This window comes from Panicum hallii, chromosome 1 (assembly GCF_002211085.1).
Source record: "Panicum hallii strain FIL2 chromosome 1, PHallii_v3.1, whole genome shotgun sequence".
Classification (NCBI taxonomy): Eukaryota; Viridiplantae; Streptophyta; class Magnoliopsida; order Poales; family Poaceae; genus Panicum; species Panicum hallii.
In genome coordinates this window covers 37,122,700-37,141,818 of record NC_038042.1, presented here as the reverse complement: position 1 = coordinate 37,141,818, position 19,119 = coordinate 37,122,700, and the positions used below count along the sequence as shown (strand labels likewise).

Genomic DNA, 19,119 nt, shown 5'->3' with positions numbered 1-19,119 from the left:
TGGATTGCCTCCTGATTGCAGTCATACGACTTCTTCAAGTCGCCGCGGAGAGTGAGTACTCCACTGAGTCCTGGCATCTTAAGAAGCAGATAGACGTAATGCGGCACTGCCATAAACTTAGCGAGTGCCGGACGACCCTATATTGCATGGTAAGAAGATTCAAAGTTAGCCACTTCGAACTTGATAAACTCAGTGCGGTAGTTCTCCCTCGTGCCGAAGGTGACTGGGAGGACGACCGTACCAAGTGGGTGTGCCGCGTTACCAGAGACGATGCCGTAAAAAGGGGACTTGTGGCAGAACCAACCTGAATTATACCGGCTCAAGTACGCGAGTCCTCACCGAAGGGCTACCTCGTACTTCAAACGGTATAAAACTATTGGTCTGTCGGGTAACGTCCCGATAAACCACCGAACGCAGGATCCAACAAGGTACCTCACACGAAGGTGAGTCCAGAGATATAATGCCAAAATATCTTACACCACAGGCAGTTATATTACAAAAATGTACAAAGCATCATTAGCTCCCACGGAGGAGAGATTATTACAAGACAGGTTTTAGTTTTCAGTCAAAGCAGCAGAGTTTGGAAAACGTAGATATTGTACACGTCGCTATTACAGATGTCATGCTAGCCCTGGCATGATATCACTCGGCGGAATCTGTGTTGGCCGGGGACGGATCCCATTCCACGGACCAACCATCAGGCAAGGGGTAGGGCCACGGTGTAATGAACGCTGGCTCATCAGGAGGATTACCTGAAGTATTTCAACAAAAGCAAGGCTGAGTATACTAATACTCAGCAAGACTTACCCGGAATTGGGTATATCATAGCCCATAACTAGACTCATGATGGCTTTTAGCTTTGGGTAGGGTTTTCAGCGGAAAAGCAACAAAGAGTAGATCCTTATTTTCAACTTTTAACTTTCAGGTTCTAGTTGATTAACCATTCTAGGTAAACACCTATAACTAGTCAAACATGGTAGAATCTTTATTCAAACATCATCTTAGATAATCACATAATTACTCTTGTTACTCTATGTGATAAAGGGGATAAGCAGTCTCATACATCGTGAGAGGCGGACGATTCTGAATCGAGATTCAACCCTTGCAAGGTAAACCTAACACACACGCTTGGAACACCACAGGGTCGTTCCGAAGCAACCATTTACCTTTCATTCCGACTCGTGGATCAGATCCACCACAAGCGACTGCAGGTCATACGCACTTCCAAAGTGCAGGACGTACGTCTGTAGCGCGACTACAAAACCCGTACTCCTGGTTGCCCAGCAACTCGTATGCCTACACGTCGAACAAAGTAACCCAAAGAAGCAAATACATGTGGTGGGGGGTATGTCCACTCCTCGGGCCGATCGGTTAGTAGGTTTACCGCTTACCATATTTCACAGCATGTGGCTAGTACTTTCAAACGCTTAACCACCGCTACCACACACTGCGACCTTATCAAATTCATCAACACAGAAGGGTATCATCTTGACCATGATACCTCATAAATTCCCATCTGTTATCCTTATAATGATAACAAGAATGTAAACATCACAATTCCTATATCGCGCGAGTGACAGGAAATCACTCGACTTCTACCGGTCCTATAAGCAGAGCAGCTAGTCGGACTCAAGTTCTAGGGTTCAATACATTGGTTCCTGGGGTAATGCAACTAAGGATTTCAAAACAACTCCTAAGAACCTAATGCATAAAAAAATATTTATAAATAATATAGGTTGCAGTGTAATAAAGTAGGGGTTATGTCCGGGGCTTGCCTTCGCTGGTGGGGCTGGGGTTAGTCAAATTATTTTCTTCCGAACCTTGGTTCGGGGCTTCAGAGAAATCCGCGACGAGATCCCCGGGGTCTTCAGAATAAACTTCTTCTTGTTCCGGAATCAGCTGATAATCCCCGTCAGCGAGAGTGGTCGAGTCTACATGATATGCAAGATGAAGTTTAATGGATGTATACACTTTCATTTTAATTCACGATAAAGTTGTAATCCAACTTAAGAAAAATTACATCACGACGATAATCTAACTACCCTGCACTGGGCAGTCATTTATCGAGTATTAGTTATTTTATCTAAACCCATTAGACAACGGGGTTGATTACATTAATTATCTAATTAGTAGCATGGAGCAACAAAGTGGGGTGGTTCCTAACAATTATATTAAAAAGCTTTATATATTGACCTTACTAATTATTTATATGAACTTTAAATTACCATTATAAATCAATTATATTATATCCAAATTATTTAACACCTAATTCTTAGTTGAAAACTTAATAACATGTTATAATATTACAAAACAGAACCCTCATATACTTTTTAGGATTTTTGAACATTTAAAAGTATAATTAGTAATTATATAAAAGAAACTACACATTATTTCTAATAAAACTTGTACACTAAGGGAATAATACTAGAATACTAGGATAATTATTTTTCTTCAATTCTACATGTTAAAAGAAAATTATCATCACTGGTTTTACCATTTTATCATTTTTCTAGGAATTACTATGCATTTCCTAAGCCTACAAGCAACTAAATTTGATATTTAAATTAGATCATTAAAACATTCAGAAACTGAAGTTGATCCTTTAAGTAAAGTTGTAGATCTTTATCTAAGGATTCCAACAAAATTTAGTTTACAATTTTATGATTTTTCCTCAGAAAGATATAGCATTTCTAAGTTGACAGCAACATTTACATAAGGAGGTCCCTGGATACTATTTCTCTGAGTCTAAGGCTATGCACTTAACCCCCTGGGTTTCTTTTCCTTCTAACCCAAGGTCCTTGGCTGTGAACTCGAACAGGGCAAGGCGGGGGCGGCCGTGTTCCGGCGACGGCGGTCACCGGCGGCGAGGTCCAAGGGCAGGGACAGGCTCAGTGGCTTACTGTGATTCTGTGGCACCACTTGTCGAGGCTTGGGATGACCGGAAAGATGGAGTTTGACTTGAGCCCGAGGTGACGGCGGAGGGGTCACCGTCGACGGCGGAGCTCCGGTGGTGAATGTCGGCAGCCAACCTATGCATAAGCTTCAGTGAGACACGGGGAACGTGTAGGTACCATCAATTGGAAGAAGACGTGCTGGATTAAAGGAGACCGACGGAGACAGGAGCGGCGGCGACGAGGGAGAACGCCGGCGAGCGTCGGGGAGGCACTATGGTGGACTAAAGAGCCAATGAATGGGTCGGGCAGCTTCAGGGTGATGATGTGGTGCTGGCTAGGGTATCGTGGTGGCGTGGAGAAGCTCAGAGCAAGCTGCCCACGGTGAGGCCGAAGGTGGCGGCGGCGGCGCTTCGTCAGAGACGAAGTTCCTGTAGGAATTGGATGGCAACAAGTGGTCGAGGAGCACCAGTGAACTACGGAGAAGCTTGCACAAGTTTTGATTGGGGCGGGGGAGGTCCGGTGTGGGCTGTCCACGGTCGTGCCGTGCGCGGCCGGAGCTAAGGGAGACGGCGGCGGAGGAATACGGCTCGGTCGCTCGGAATTGGGCACTGGGAGCAGCAAAACAGCACGTAGGTGTTGAAGTGGTGCTGCTGCGCGCGAGAGGGAGGAGGTTAAGGCGCGGCAGTGAGCTGTCCACGACGGCGAGGAGGTGGCGGCCGGAGATGGCTCGGGGTGTCGTGGCGCGCGTGCGAGAAGCCACCAGGGAAGAGGAAAGAGGTCGGGATTGGGAGTAGATGACGCGTGGGCAGGTGTAGCAGCAGGAGGTGGAGCTCAGGAGGTCTGCGCCGGCGGTGAGTGGCGGTGGCAGGCGCAGCGAGCAGAGCGGAAGCGGCGTGCCAGAGGAAGACGAAGCAGGGAGGTGTCAGGAGGACTAGTTTGTGATTTCTAAAAAAATTCAGGGACCCCTCTGTAAACTAAGATTCCTCACTGCTACAAAATCCTAATGAAGAAACTATCTAAAGCAAAGTTGTAGAGAATTTCAAATACTACAAGAATGCTTTAGAGCTCAAGTTCAAAATCTCAAAGGGTACGGTTTTATTTTGAACTTTTGAACACAACTCAATTTATAAACTTTGTGTTACAATTTAAACAAAATGCTCTAATGTTTGGGGTCACTTTGTAAGATTTTCTGCAGTAATCATGACTAGTTCTTTTTACACTTTAGCCCTTCGGTAAACTAAGTTTTACTTTTATCTTTCAACCATTTTATATGTAAGTCCTTATATTTTTGTATTAATCACATAAAGGTCCTTAGTTTCATATAAGGTCTATTTCCCTTAGGTTTATTTAACTTTTGCTCTTTTCTTTTCTATAGCCATCTGAATTTGACACTTAAGAACATTTTCACACACTTGCACACAAGAATTTATAAAACTCATAATTTACAAATATACCCCTATTACTTTGTACAACTTGTATATACATCATATCATGTATACATACAATACATCCAAACTTACTATCTCATTGTCTAACTACCGGGATATTACAGCCTTCCCCCTTAAAAAGAATCTCGTCCCGAGATTCTAAAGCTGAGCAGAAACGGATGATTAGATTTGGGGATTGGCTTGAAGGAAGTCTGGGAAATTCCGTTGAAGATAAGACTCAGTTTCCCAAGTCGCTTCTTCCTCGGTGTGATGATCCCATAAGATTTTGTACATCTTAACTGTCCTTCTTCTGGTAAGTCTTTCCTTGGTATCCAGGATTCGAAGAGGTTGTTCGATGTACGATAGATCGGGTTCAATCTCAATGGTACATGTCTCAACGATTTCCGTGGGTACTTTGACACACTTCTTAAGTTGGGAGACATGGAAAACATCGTGAATAGCAGCCAATTGAGACGGAAGGCGAAGCTTGTAAGCCACTGGGCCACAAACATTGAGAATTTCGAAGGGTCCGACATATCGAGGTGCTAACTTCCCCTTTATGCCAAAACGTTGGACGCCTTTGGTAGGAGATACTCGGAGATAGACAAAATCTCCTACTTGGAATTGCAGAGGTTTCCTCCGCTTATCTGCGTAGCTCTTCTGTCTGGACTGAGCGGTTTTAAGATTAGATTGGATAATCTTAACTTTATCTTCGGCTTCAATGACTAGGTCTGGTCCGAAGATTTTTCGTTCACCGATCTCTGACCAACTCAAAGGAGTTCGGCATCTGCGACCATATAACGCTTCGAAAGGAGCCATTTGAAGACTAGCTTGATAACTGTTGTTGTAGGAGAATTCAGCTAGAGCAAGGCATTAGTCCCAGCTTGTACCATAGTGAATAATACAAGCTCGGAGCATGTCTTCCAAGATTTGGTTAACTCGCTCAGTCTGCCCATCAGTTTGGGGATGATACGCGGAGCTTCGAATCAATTTGGTCCCTAGAGCTGACTGCAATTGCTCCCAAAATCGTGCAATAAATTGGGGCCCTCGATCAGAGATGATGGTTTTTGGAACCCCATGCAATCGAACGATTTGTTCCAGATAGACTTCGGCATACTTCTTAGCAGAGTAAGTGGTATGCACAGGAAGAAAATGAGCTATTTTTGTAAGTCTATCAATAATCACCCATATGGAGTCATGCTTTTGAGATGTGTTGGGAAGACCAACAATGAAATCCATGTTAATGTCTTCCCATTTCCATGACGGAATGGGTAATGGTTGAAGTGTACCAGAAGCCTTTAAGTGGCTAGCTTTGATTCTCTGGCAGGTATCACACTCAGATACGTATTTGGCAATTTCTCTTTTCATTCTGGTCCACCAAAAATGTTGCCGTAGATCTTGATACATCTTGGTGCTACCAGGATGAATTGAGAACTTGGATAGATGTGCCTCATCAAGGATTTGTTTACGAAGGGGATGATCCTTAGGCACAACAATTCGATCATTGAACCACAGGACTCCTTGATGATCAGTGTGAAAACACCTATATTTAGCTTCTCCCTGAGATAGCTTTGATTTGATGATTTTGATACCCTCATCATGTAGTTGTGACATGATGATTCTATCCCGAAGAGTAGACTCAATGGATAGCAGATTCAGACTACCTTGAGGAATCATCTCTAAATTGAGTTTTCTCATTTGATGACAAAGAGTGTCACTGAAGGTTACTACTGATAAGCAGTGACAATGTGCCTTGCGGCTAAGTGCATCCGCAACCACATTAGCTTTGCCCGGATGATAGTGTACCTCAAGGTCATAGTCTTTAATCAGTTCTAACCAACGCCTTTGCCTCATATTTAGGTCAGCTTGAGTGAAAATATACTTGAGGCTCTTATGGTCAGTGTAAATATTACACTTAGCGCCCATAAGATGATGTCTCCAAATCTTGAGAGTGTGAATGACAGCTGCCAATTCAAGATCATGAGTTGGATAATTTTGCTCATGAATTCGAAGTGCTCTTGATGCATATGCAATAACCCGGTTGTTTTGCATAAGAACACAACCAAGGCCAATTCCAGAAGCATCGCAATAGACATCAAAAGGCTGAGTGTTGTCTGGCTGAGCTAATACTGGAGCAGTGGTTAGGAGTTTTCTCAAGGTATGGAACGCCTTATCACATTGGTCGTTCCAGCAGAATTTAACTCCTTTCTTTAATAGCTCAGTCATGGGTTTGGCTATCTTGGAGAAGTCTGGAATGAATCGGCGATAATATCCCGCCAATCCAAGAAAACTTCGGATTTGCTAGACTGAAGTGGGTGGGTTCCAGTCCATAACCTCCTGGACTTTGGTTGGATCAACCGATATGCCTTCACTAGAGATAGTAACCTCCTCTATCTTGCACTGTCCTCGCTTTTGCTACAGATGGCCAGAACCAGGCAGACCACCTGCAAGAGCACCCGTGGACCGCCTGATCCGATCCAGCATCCTCAGGAGGTGCTTGAACTGGAGGAGCCCGAACAGCCAGAGGACTTGCCCAAGTTTGTGGTGGTTGATGACGATGATGATGACCACTACGGCTACTACGGAGGAGGCTGGGTGGACACTAACACTGAGGAGGAGCCCATGGAGCTGCCTGAGGACCACCCAAACACTGCAAGCGGCAGCGATGAGGACACTGCAGGAGGAGACGGTGCCGATCCAAGTGCCGCAGGAGGAGACGATGCAGAAGATGCTGATGATGACCCAGCTGCACCCGGTGGTGGTGACGAGGACCCAGATGATGATCCAGAGCCAGCCGTCGCAGTAGACGAACTGCCACCAGAGCCCCATTATGAGAAGCAAATACATCACCTGGACTTTGCTGAAGGTCCCTTCCCAGCACTTCTCTGGAGGGCCATGCAGAGAATTGGCTTCCCACTAATGCCATGGTACGAGGCCTCCTTGTTCAGGAATGATCAGCAGGAGGAGGAGTGGTTAATGGCAGTGGTGATCAGTATTCTGGATGAGAGGTATGGCAGCCGAATGGAGTGCTACAAGCACTTTTGATGACATGCCCGAGAAGACTTTGGACGCAGGGACCAATGAAGCTGCTAGAAGAGCTCTCTACTATCTCTGCCATGCTTATCAGGATGAGCTCCAGGGCATCGAGTTTCAGCAGTTCCCACGCCGCATGAAGGGTGCCACTAGTGTGTAGATTCTTATCCCACCCCTTGGGGAAGGAGGTTTGCTCATGGACACCATGCAGGAGTTGGTCGTCGCTCTCAGCACTGACTTGGATGCTGCCGGAGTAGAGATCCAGGAGGTCAAGAGGAAGCTGAGGAAGACGCTCAGGGAGTAGGCGATTCTGGAAGCTCAGCTGAGGGGAGATCAGGAATTATCCCCGGAGTACGACCGCGATGAGTCCATCGACTACCTGCTAGAGTCACCTCCCCGCAAGCGCGTTCACTACGGAGAGCCCCGCTACCGCACCCGCTACTGTTAGAGATGCTAGATCTAGGAGTCTAAGATTGGAGTGTCTGTAACACCCTAATGTAATTTTCCCTAATTCTAATGAATTTATTTGGGCTTAAATAAAATTTCCAGGGTTTCCTCTAATTTATCTCGCATTTAAAGTAATTTCATAACGCAAGTAATTAAAATTTATCATAGGATCAAATTGTTTGTGCATTCATGCTGCAACATCATTTTATTTGTGTTGAGTTATAGGTTTGAATTCAAATGGTAATTTGAATTCAATTGGATTTGTTTGAATTAGTTGAGTATAGGAAAGAAGAAGGAAAAGAAAAAGGGAAAGAGGGGAAGGAAAGAAGCCTAGCCCAGCCCAGCCCAGCACCCCCTCCCTCTTTCTTTTCTCCCGCGTGGGCCGAGCCCCGGCCCACCTCTTCCCTCAGCCCAAGCCGCGCCCCTCTTCTCTCTCACTAGTCGCTCGACCCCACCTGTCGGCGCCTCCTCTTTCTCCTTCCTCCCAGCGCCCGATCCCCCCTCCTCTGTTTTCTTCCCCGACGGCCGCGCCTCTGCACCTTGGGTCCACTCCTCTGCGCCGCACCCGGGCCCGCACCCCGGCCCGCGACCGAGCCTCCCTCTCCTCTCTAGAACCTTCGCCACCCGAGCCGGTATCGCGCGGGGCCGTTGAGCCGATCCGTTTCCTCCGCACGCCACGGTTCCCGCCGAGCTTTCCGCGGCCACCGCGGGCACGCACGTCCAGCTTCCGCCCGGCCCTTAATTGGCTCCCCCGCGCACACCCCTGGACCCTAACCCTCTGGAGCACGCGAGCCCCAGCCACCGCCGCCTCTGCAGCTGCCCCTCCCGCCGCTCGGGTTCAGGTAAGCCGCACGCCGCCGCGGGCAATTGCTCACCGCCGGTAGGCCATGGGCCGAGCTGACCCCCTACACGCCTTCACAGGACCCCCACGCGTCGGTTTCCGGTGATCAGGAGCTCGGAGACCCTCGGCAGCCGCTCCTCCCACAAACTCCGATCGCCCCCGCCGCCGGTCCGCCGTCGAGGTCATCACGCCGCCGCGTTCCAGCCTGTTCCGCACCTTGGTGACTACCACATCCTTCCCCCGAACCTTTAGCCCTAGTTGTCGTGGATCGTAGGCCACCGTGGGCACGGGAACGCGAGCACGCCGGTGAGCCCTGCTGACCCGAACCGCCCAGGCTGTGGCGTGAGTCGTTGCAACCCCCGTAGACCCGCGCCAACTGTCCAGGTGGATTACGCGTGTCACGAGCTTCCTCCCGAGCCTGGTCCCATCCAAAATAGGGCCCGGAAGGCCGAGATCGGCCATCTCCGGCGAGCCGCCGCCGCGGAAGTGATCTCCGGCGAGCAATCGCCGCTCCCGGACCCCCCCCTTTTCCCCTGAGCCGTCCGATCGGTGTTGAGCGCGTAAGATTAGATCGAGCTCGAGGTAGATCTGAGCCGTGAGATCGAGATCCGAGGGACCCAAATCGCGCGTACCCGTTCGCCCCTGTGTTTGAATCGTAGCCGTCCGTCTTCGATCTAGCGCACCACATTAGAGCCGAGGTAAGAGAGGGTCCGGAGCGTTGGATCCAGATCTGACGGCCACCGTGCGCGCGTACCCCTTCGCGTAATAGATCTAATCCGAACCGTTAGATGGCGATCCAAGGGCCCAGAACAGAAGATACCGCTTCGGCCTGGCGTTCTTGCTAAAGAGCCCCTGTCTTTTAGAGAAATCAACCCGCAGTCCACCCGTAGTTCAAAAATAATTATGGTTAGGTCCTGTTTTGCCCGTTTAGACCCCTGGGCTTTCCAGTTTTCATACCCGCAGTCCATGCCACATGTTTTCGCGTGCTAGCCCCTACGTCTAGGGTTTAATTACATTTAGACCCTCGGTTTTGCGTAGAACCCCTTAGAATCTCCAGCTTTCTTACAAATAGGTCCCTGAATCTTGTTTTAAGCGTAGTTTTCGCGTTTTAGCTCCGTTTTAGGTGTTCTTTATATCCACGCAATCGCGGTAACGCGTAGAATCGTTCTAGCATAGTTTTGTGTGCTATTTCTATGTAATGTTGTACTATTTCTTATATTTTTGTCCTTGTTTGCATGTATATGTATGTGCTGGACTATGTTTTGGCGTTACGATCATGAGTAGACGCGGAGCCTTTGGACCAGTACCAGGAGCAGCCATCTTCCGAGCAGTTCGAGCAGCAGCCGGGAGAGTACGAGGAAGGAAAGTATAACATGAACATCCTATCACTTTTAATTACAATTTCATACTGCATTTTAATACTGTATGCCTATAAGGACTTTCCTAGCTATTTTATATCCTTTATATATCCCTTGGGTTGCATTTTGGTTCGTTGTGCTAGGTTGCTGCGCTATAACACACCTGGTCCTTTTTAATTAATTTGTTAATGATCTTATGCAACTTAATTCTGGAGCCGACCCTCTGTGCTGTGTGCTTGAGTGGTTTGTGCGTCCTTAAAAGATGTTTTTTTGTTAGAAACTTGGTTTAGGGGGGCCAGCACGGTGCTTAGTGTTTGGTTGGCCACTCTCCATAAGGACCGGTTCATAGAGCGACAACCTGGGACAACCGCGCAACCACAAGACTGGAATGGGACGGTCTTGACTTACTAATTAGGTCATTTTGGTTCGGGAGTAACTTACCTGCGTGGGCAAGAGGGGTGGTAAGTTTCAATGGTCCCTGCTCCTCCGGCTTGGTCTGTGCTGTGTGTCTTGTACCCCCGGAGGTGGGCCCCATCGTTGCTGATCCAGAATCCTTAGCGGTTACACCTTACCAACATGATCCTTTGTAACGGTCTTGTAGTGTGCTTGCTAGCCATCTCACCTAAGGAAGTGTGATGAACCACTAGCGTAGCTCACGACTTGTGGGTAAAGTTGTGCAACCTCTCGAGAGTGTAAAACTGATATATCAGCTGTGCTCACAGTCATGAGCGGCCCAGATCCTCCTTTTGATTAGTGGGATTATTAACCTTTGATTAGGGAGATTCCCCGGGTGGTTTTGGTTTGGATGGTTCTCAGTAGTTCTTAATTAATATTGATTAATTTCTTATGCAATGTGGATTTATGGTAATTCATCCACTTGTAGTAATTAGCTTTAATAAAATTCTGCCAAGACTAAAAGCTAATGCAGTCGAGTCAGCCAACCTTAGAGCCTCATAGTTTGTGTTATACTTGTTGAGTACGAGTTTGTACTCACCCTTGCCTTTCTACTCTTCTGTTCTCTTGGATATCTTCGACTGCTGCTCAGTGCCCGGCAACGTGGAGGACTACGTCAGCGGCTTCGACGACTTCTAGGCGTTTGTCTCCCAGTCGACGTCCCTGTGGCGCCCTGCTCTTCATGTATTTATTTGACGCTTCCGCATTCCTTGAACTGATCCTTGATTCAGTTGTAATAAAGATATTCATTTTGTAATTTATACGCTTTTATTCGTGACATGTGTTGTGATATCTTGATAATCTGTTGTATATATGCGTGACTTGATCCTGGCGCATATATGATTGCTCGATTTATGTTCTTTATAAATCGGGTGTGACAGATTGGTATCAGAGCCGTGTCGACTGTAGGACGAAGCCTAGATAGAAATGGGTCGAGTTTAGGGATTTCTTCTCGCTTGCTCTGCTTCCGCAAAACCCAAACATTCATTTTTGCTTCTATTCCTTGAGTCTTAAGTCTTGATTTGCTATCTCTCCAATCTTTTCTGAGATATAGTTTGAGCTTTCCGTAGACGTTGGCCTGAGTCGCTTAGTCCTGTAATTTATAAGTTTAGGTTGTCCCGATAAAAAATATACGCTAGAACGAGTGTGTTAGTCGAGTAGTGTGATAAACTCGACTAAGTTGTGAATGTTGAATGTTTGTTATTGTGCAAATGTTTGATTTGGATCTTTGGTTGATTACATAGTTTAGTAGTTAAATTTGTTCATGCAAATCGACCCTAACCCCACTTGAACTAAATAATAAAATTGAGTTAGAACGTTGGGGGTAAAACCTATATTCTTTTCTTTCTGTCATACCCTTCCGAAGTTTCATTTCCGCAGCTGCACAATAAGTCTTTCTCATAAATTTCGTTTGTTGAAATCAGATGGTGAACACCAGGCGTACCGGTTCCGGTTCTGACCAGCAGGAGCAGAACAACCAGGGTACTGGTCAGCCGTTGCCGATGCCGCCACCACTGACCCCGGAGCAGTTCTTCCAGCTCCAGATGCAGATGATGGCGACCCTGAACAATACCGTTCAGGCTCTATAGCAGATCCATGCTCAGCCACCGCCTCCTCCGCCGCCTCAGCCCCGTGATAGGCGTGCGGATTTCCTGAGAGGTCATCCTCCGACCTTCTCCCACGCCACGGATCCACTCCAGGCGGACGACTGGCTTCGTTCGGTGGAGCGCCAGTTGGTTGTTGCGCAGTGCGACGACCGGGAGAGGGTTCTGTACGCAGCAGGGCAGCTGCGAGGCTCCGCTCTTGACTGGTGGGAGTCCTACCTGGCTCAGGACCGCGACTCTCTCACTTGGGTCCAGTTCCGTGAGCGTTTCTGGAACCATCATATTCCTGAGGGCATAATGAAGATGAAGCAGAAGGAGTTCCGTGCCCTTAAGCAGGTAAATTTGAACGAAATTCTCTGCAATTTCCTTAAGCTTGATCTATCCTTGATTCCCTTCGTAAGCCTGACGCATTGAGCGATTTCTATCCTTGTTATCTGTGTTGTCATTTCAGGGATCGATGACGGTGACGGAATACCGTGACCGTTTCCTTCAGCTTGCCCGCTATGCCCCTGCTGACGTCGCTCGTGATAGCGATAAGCAGGAGTACTTCAAGGAGGGACTGGATGATCACATCCAGTATGCGCTGCTGAACCACTGCTTCGACAACTTCAATCAGCTGGTTGATGCTGCCCTCAACACCAAGCGTAAGCGCCGGAAAATTGAGGATAAGAAGAGGAATATGGCTCCATCCTCGTCGGGTAGCAACACTCGTCCCCGATATCAGCATCCACCTCAGCAGCAGCAGCAGAGGCCGCCCCAGCAGTACCAGCAGCGGCAGCAGTAGCCGTCTCGTCCTCAGCAGCAGCAGCAGGCGGGACAGAGTCAGAGGCTTCCAGCGCCTCCGGCTCCACCAGCTCAGAGGCAGGGAGCGCCCACTCCTCCTCCTGGGCAGCAGGCCGCTGCATTTCCGCGAGTGTGCTTCCACTGCGGTGAGCCAGGGCACTACGCCAACGTCTGTCCTCGGAAGGCGCAGGCAGGACAGCAGGGGCGTGCAGCACAGCCCAAGGCCCCAGCTCAGGGCAGGGTGAACCACGTGACGGCCGAGTCAGCGGCCGATGCTCCTAACGTGGTTATTGGTACGTTCATGGTCAATACCCATCCTGCTACAGTGCTTTTTGATACTGGAGCTACGCATTCTTTCATCACCCAGTCTTTTGTTGAGCATCATGGCATTCCTACTAGCACATTAAAAAGGTGCATGTTAGTATCTTCACCGGGGGGGGGGGCAGTTGAGGTCTCATATCTTCTGTCCCAGAGTCAGTGTGGCCATAAGGGGGGTAGATTTCAGTGCGAATCTGATGGTGCTAGACTCCAAGGGCATTGATGTGATCCTCGGGATGGAGACTCTTGCTAAGTGGGGAGTCCGGATAGATTGTGCTCAGAGGACTATTCTTCTGTCAGCACCGGATGGTCAGGAGGTCACTGTTGGAGCTACAGAGCCTTCTGGATTTCTTCATCAGATGGAGGCTAGGCCCACGGATGGTATTCGCGTGGTGTCTGAATTCCCGGATGTCTTTCCGGATGATCTGCCAGGTATGCCGCCTGATCGCGACATTGAGTTTTCTATTGATCTCTTGCCTGGCACAGCTCCTATTGCTAAGCGGCCCTATTGTATGGCTCCCGTTAAGCATGAGGAAGTTAAGAAGACCATTGATGAGTTGCTAGCCAAGGGTTATATCCGTCGCAGTTTCTCTCCTTAGGCTTTTCCTGTCTTGCTCGTAGAGAAGAAAGATGGTGCGAAGAGAATGTGTGTCGATTACCGGGATCTGAATGCAGTCACCATCAAGAACAAGCATCCATTGCCCCGTATTGAGGATCTTTTTGATCAGCTCCAGGGTGCTTGTGTATTCTCGAAGATTGATCTGCGTTCGGGTTATCATCAGCTGAAGATTCGTTCCGAGGATATTCCGAAGACGGCATTCACTTGCAAGTATGGGCTATACGAGTATACGGTCATGTCCTTTGGCTTGACCAATGCTCCGGCTTTCTTCATGCATCTGATGAACAAGGTTTTCATGGACTATCTGGACACCTTTGTGGTGATATTCATTGATGATATCCTGATATATTCCAAGTCAGAAGCAGAGCATGAGAAGCATCTAAGGCTTGTGTTGCAGAGGCTTAGAGAGCACAAGCTGTATGCCAAGCTCAGCAAGTGTGAGTTCTAGATTGACGAGGTTCCATTCCTCGGTCATGTTATCTCCAAGGGAGGTATTGCTGTGGACCCCGGAAAGGTGAAGGACGTGCTTGACTGGGTTGTTCCGCAGACAGTGAAGGAGGTCCGCTCTTTAGCACTACAAGAAATGTGACATTGTATGACGCTATATATATGTCACAGAAAGTCATTTTTATGTCACAAGTTAGCTTCTATGATGCTACGGTGACGAAAAATAATATGTCACAGAAGGTGCGTCACTAAGCACTTTCAGTGATGTTTTCGTAAAGAAACGTCATAAACTTTAGTGACGATCCGTAATACGTCATAACATTTGTGACGATTTAAAACGTCATAATATGTAATCAGAATGTCATAATTAAATGAATATGGTGTTGCCATATGGCGCATGACATGTCACAGTTGAGGTGGCAGCTTATGTGGCAGCTGATGTGGCAACAAAATTGTGACAAATTTAATCGTCATAATTACTAGTGGGCTTTGTATATATGGATTAGTTAGTACACATATTTTTATATTTCAGCCCATTAAAGGCCCACTATAAGTTGAGTCAAGATCTACTTTAATATAGCCCATTAATAAGCTAATTTAATTCAACGTATTGAAAGAAAACACAATCATCATACCATCACAAATGAGACCAATTTGTAATAATCAATCCATTGTAAAACATTAGCAAACTGGTTCAAATATTATGCAATTCAAACTTTTACAGCAATAAACATCCATGGTGCTCAACAGCTAAGCATTACGAGTATTCATTCAAAAGTTGAGGATTACAAATTCATTGCCAACAGCCAAATATATCTCAAAAACTGACTCAATTCCATGTCACAACGACGACTTCATGTTGCCACGCAAACTACTTGAATCGTGTCCAAAAGAAGCCCCATGGTGCTGCAAAATGATTGCTTCTATGCAACCTGAAAACACATGTATTAATCAGAATAAAATAAGTATCAAGTGAATTGTATATATCAGTCCGAAGCTATAGGAGAAAAATGTTCCACTCAGGTCCATACTCATTGTATAAAACTACAGCTTATTTCTACACTCGGCATGCATTATCAATCAAGATAGTACTATATATTGCGGCTGTCCTTAATAGTGCCACAGGTATCATCACGATAATATCAACGAATAGTTCAGCATTGCATTATAGAGCTGGACACACAAAATCGACAAGTTTAAGCTGAACCTTATAGAGCTGGACAGAGAAAAGGAGGTAATGAAATGCCAGCTATAAGTGGCCAGGAATTGACAAGTGACGCCATTCATTTCCCCACAAATCATTAAGTGCATAACCAACAGATCACACTCATCATGCATGTATGTAGAGTTGTACCCCCTTCCCAAACTCACACAAACAGCATGTAACAAACCGATCAAATTCAACACAAAGAAAATTATAAGACAACGTCTAAGGAAATCATCATTCTCAACCACTTCATAAACAGCTAAGAGTCATACACAATTGTAAGGAGGTAACAAATCTTACATACCTATTTGCCTTTGCTCTATGCATCATAGCTTTAGTTTGTTCCATTGAACCCACCTGTACAATCAAGGAATGGAACACGTGATGAAATGAGCGCACACTTGAAACCATCTAGCTATAAGAAAGAGCGAAGAATATGAATATACCAGCACTAAAGGAAATTAGTTGACGAAGCAAAGCATTTGTCTCAGCTGATGACTTCTTCAAGTCGTCAATTTCTTGCGACTGTTCATCTGTTTTTGATGTCAAAGCGTCAACTACTTGACGGAGTCCTGCTGATTCTTGTGTCTTAGCATCTAGTTCAAACTGAAGATGTTCAACGTGAGAAGAAACATCAATTCTGGATTTTTTCCGAGATACTTTCTTAAGACCCAAATTTTCAAGAAAGGTGCTATTCTTGGATAGAACTTGAGAGACAGCTTCAATACAAGTCTTCTGCTGCTCTCCATTTTCTATAGATTCATCAATAATTGATTCCATATCAACCTTGTAATAAATAAATAGGAAATCAGTTATAGCACCTAGCAATTATCTCAAGCACATAGAAGTAAACAGCCTACAAAAATCACAAGATTCAGAACTTACAATAGCTTGCTTTACTTGCTCACTGAAATCTCTTTTCCTGCTGCAATGCATTTCCTTAAAGAGGTCAATTGCAGTGGGCGTTGAATCTTTAAATCTTTCTTGTTTCTGAAATAGTGAGGAATCCATTTGAATATATAAGCTTAAATCAAATTAAGTCCTAATACAGGTTATGTAGGCCCCTATCAACAATACTATATTCTCCCTAACTCTCCAAATCTCATACATCACATACACACGCACAATAATTCTGGGCAGATCACTTTGCCCACTTTGGATCACATAATGTTCAGGTTTCAGCACATACACACGCACAATAGTTAGAAGTAATAACCAGCTACACACATAACATATTTTTCAGGTATGAGCACATACACACGCACAAGTTTTAGAAGTAATAACCAGCTACACAGAGCTGCTGCTAGCAGAAACAAAATTGACTACTACTGCAGCTGGCTACTGCTATCTACTACCTTTGACCTCTACTACTTACTATTTAGAGAAATATAAAACATACTAAATTACTGATGCCAACCTCCAATGTCAAGACGCAACAAAGTCACACAAGGATTACTTCTAACAGGTCATGCATTAACAAGTTTCTTACCGCAACATAAGCTTGTGCCTCGTAGCACCGTGAACCTGTGCGCTGCTGATATTGGACGCACTCACGATTAATTTTGTTTTTTGCACACTTCTCCTATACTTAGTAGAATTGTGTTAGGTTATGTTAGTAGACAAATGCACACTTATCCTATACAAAACAGAAATTAAATCATGATTTTTCATAGCAATACCTTGTGTTCTTCCTTTGACCACATGGCCACCAATTCAAGCCATTGTGCATCACTCATGCAAGCCACTGGTGATGTTCTCGGCACCTGATCTTGTGATAACCCATTGAAGTACTTCAATTTTAAGTTATACCTCCTTTGACGTTGTCCACCCTTTAACAAGTCAATACATGCATCTTTCACTGCCTTGTTGTCAGTGTCCATGTTAAATTGTCCCTAACAAACAAATACAGAAAATACATTAGTGACTAAGAATACTAAGGAGAAAATGATACTTATTGTGCAATTCAATTCTTTAAGTGACTTACAGCAACTTTGCCAATATAGTTATCCATTTCAAGATCATTCTTCTTGTAATGCTTCCAATGAGGAAAGATTGGTACATGTTGTCTAAGTACAATTCCAGCCTCTGACGCAAGCTTTGCCGCTTGGAGTGGTACCGCCGGCCTTCTCTTCCCTTCAGAAACATGGATACATATTTTGCTTCCTAACCCTCTGGTTATCCTATCTAAATCTTTCCCCATACTTCTTCCTCTTCGTACTTGCTCTGTAACTTCAACCAATTCATCTAGCAAGATTACAAAAGCAAGTGTCAAATAAAAATGCTATAATCTACCCTTGCATGATAACTTAGTACTTACTAATAAGATATAAAGTTTATAGGTATCAAAGTTACATAAAACATGTCTATATTATCACTTGCCTTCATCAGCAGTAGGGTTCAAATTCTCAGTTTGTACAGTTGCTAATGCTTCTTCTGTTGAGGCGGTTAAGCTTATGGTGGCAGCAGAATTCTGTCTAGTGACTCTACGCTCCAATTGCAACCTAGATGGTCTCACCCTTTTTGATCCTCGTGTTCCTTGAGAAGATACTTTGACACTCTGGTAGATTAGAGGAATATATAATCAGTAAAATTATAAATGGAAATCAATACGAGATGATATCCATTACAGAAACATTGTAGTGTACAGAAGACAAACTATACCTTGCTGATCACTTCATCATCATCCTCAAGCCCCTCATTGTCATGTGGACTGTACTCGGATCCTGATTTTTGAGGACCATCATCCTCCACATTTGCACTTACATTCTTAAGTAGTGATGCCAATTGACCGATCCCAAGTCTTTGAAATATTTGGTTGTTCCTCATAATATGTTGAGCTCTTTCCTTCTCATATTCAGAAAAGCCTTTACTAGAAACAAAAATGTAATACTACTATTTATCAACAACCATAAAAGACAGGACCCCATCACAACAATCTGCTCGACCAACCCTCGAAGAGGTAATGAAAGTACATAATCTGACCAGCCAGCACCCACGCGAGCACACGAGAACCCTCCCTAATAGACCCGACAGGAAGCAAAAGGTTGATGGAGGGGAGATGCTAGAGAAATCACCTGCAGGCTGCCTTGGACGTGCAGCTATTGTCCTCCCTGGTGGATTCTTGGTCACCATATCTCGCCAAGGGTTAGGGTTGAGTGCGCGGGATTGGAGTTGGTGGTGGGGGGCGGGTTGTCTGGCATCTCACCACGATTGGCATCATCCCTCCGCCCTGGTGCCTCCTTCCCTGGAGGCGTGAGTGCTTGCCCTGCTGGCTCCTTCCCTGGAGGCATGGGTGCTCGCCCTGGTGCCTGCTTCTTCCCTAGAGGCATGAGCACTCTCCCTGAGTTGCTCAGCCCTGCACCCTGGCTGGAAAGGAAGAAGGACTTGGTGGCGGCTGAAAAGAGGGAGGGTGGAGCTGAAGGGATATGAGCTAGGGTTTGCCAAGGTCCAGCCTTTTACATCCTCTGTAAATTTGGGCCCAATACAGAGGAATGAGCGCCAAAATTATGGGCGCCAGAATTTAGAAACCTTGGCGCCAACATTTTGCTTGCAGCATATTACTCACTTTACTTACTATATATGTTAATTTAAATTAACAACTGAACTTTACTACATAATAAATTAAATTATAAATATGTCTAAATTTTTTTGAATTAGATGAGCAGGAAAAATTGTGGTTCAAAATATC

The 19,119-nt window shown here is 45.7% G+C and overlaps 1 long non-coding RNA gene across 1 annotated transcript; it reads right to left on the bottom strand.

Moving 5' to 3' along the window:
• Positions 1-17,954: 17,954 nt before the first annotated feature.
• LOC112901127 lies at positions 17,955-18,563 on the bottom strand. Its single transcript, XR_003230251.1, has 3 exons — positions 18,506-18,563; positions 18,093-18,295; positions 17,955-17,988 (listed from the first exon to the last, which is right to left on the bottom strand). It is a non-coding gene; the product is annotated as an uncharacterized LOC112901127 (long non-coding RNA).
• Positions 18,564-19,119: the final 556 nt, after the last annotated feature.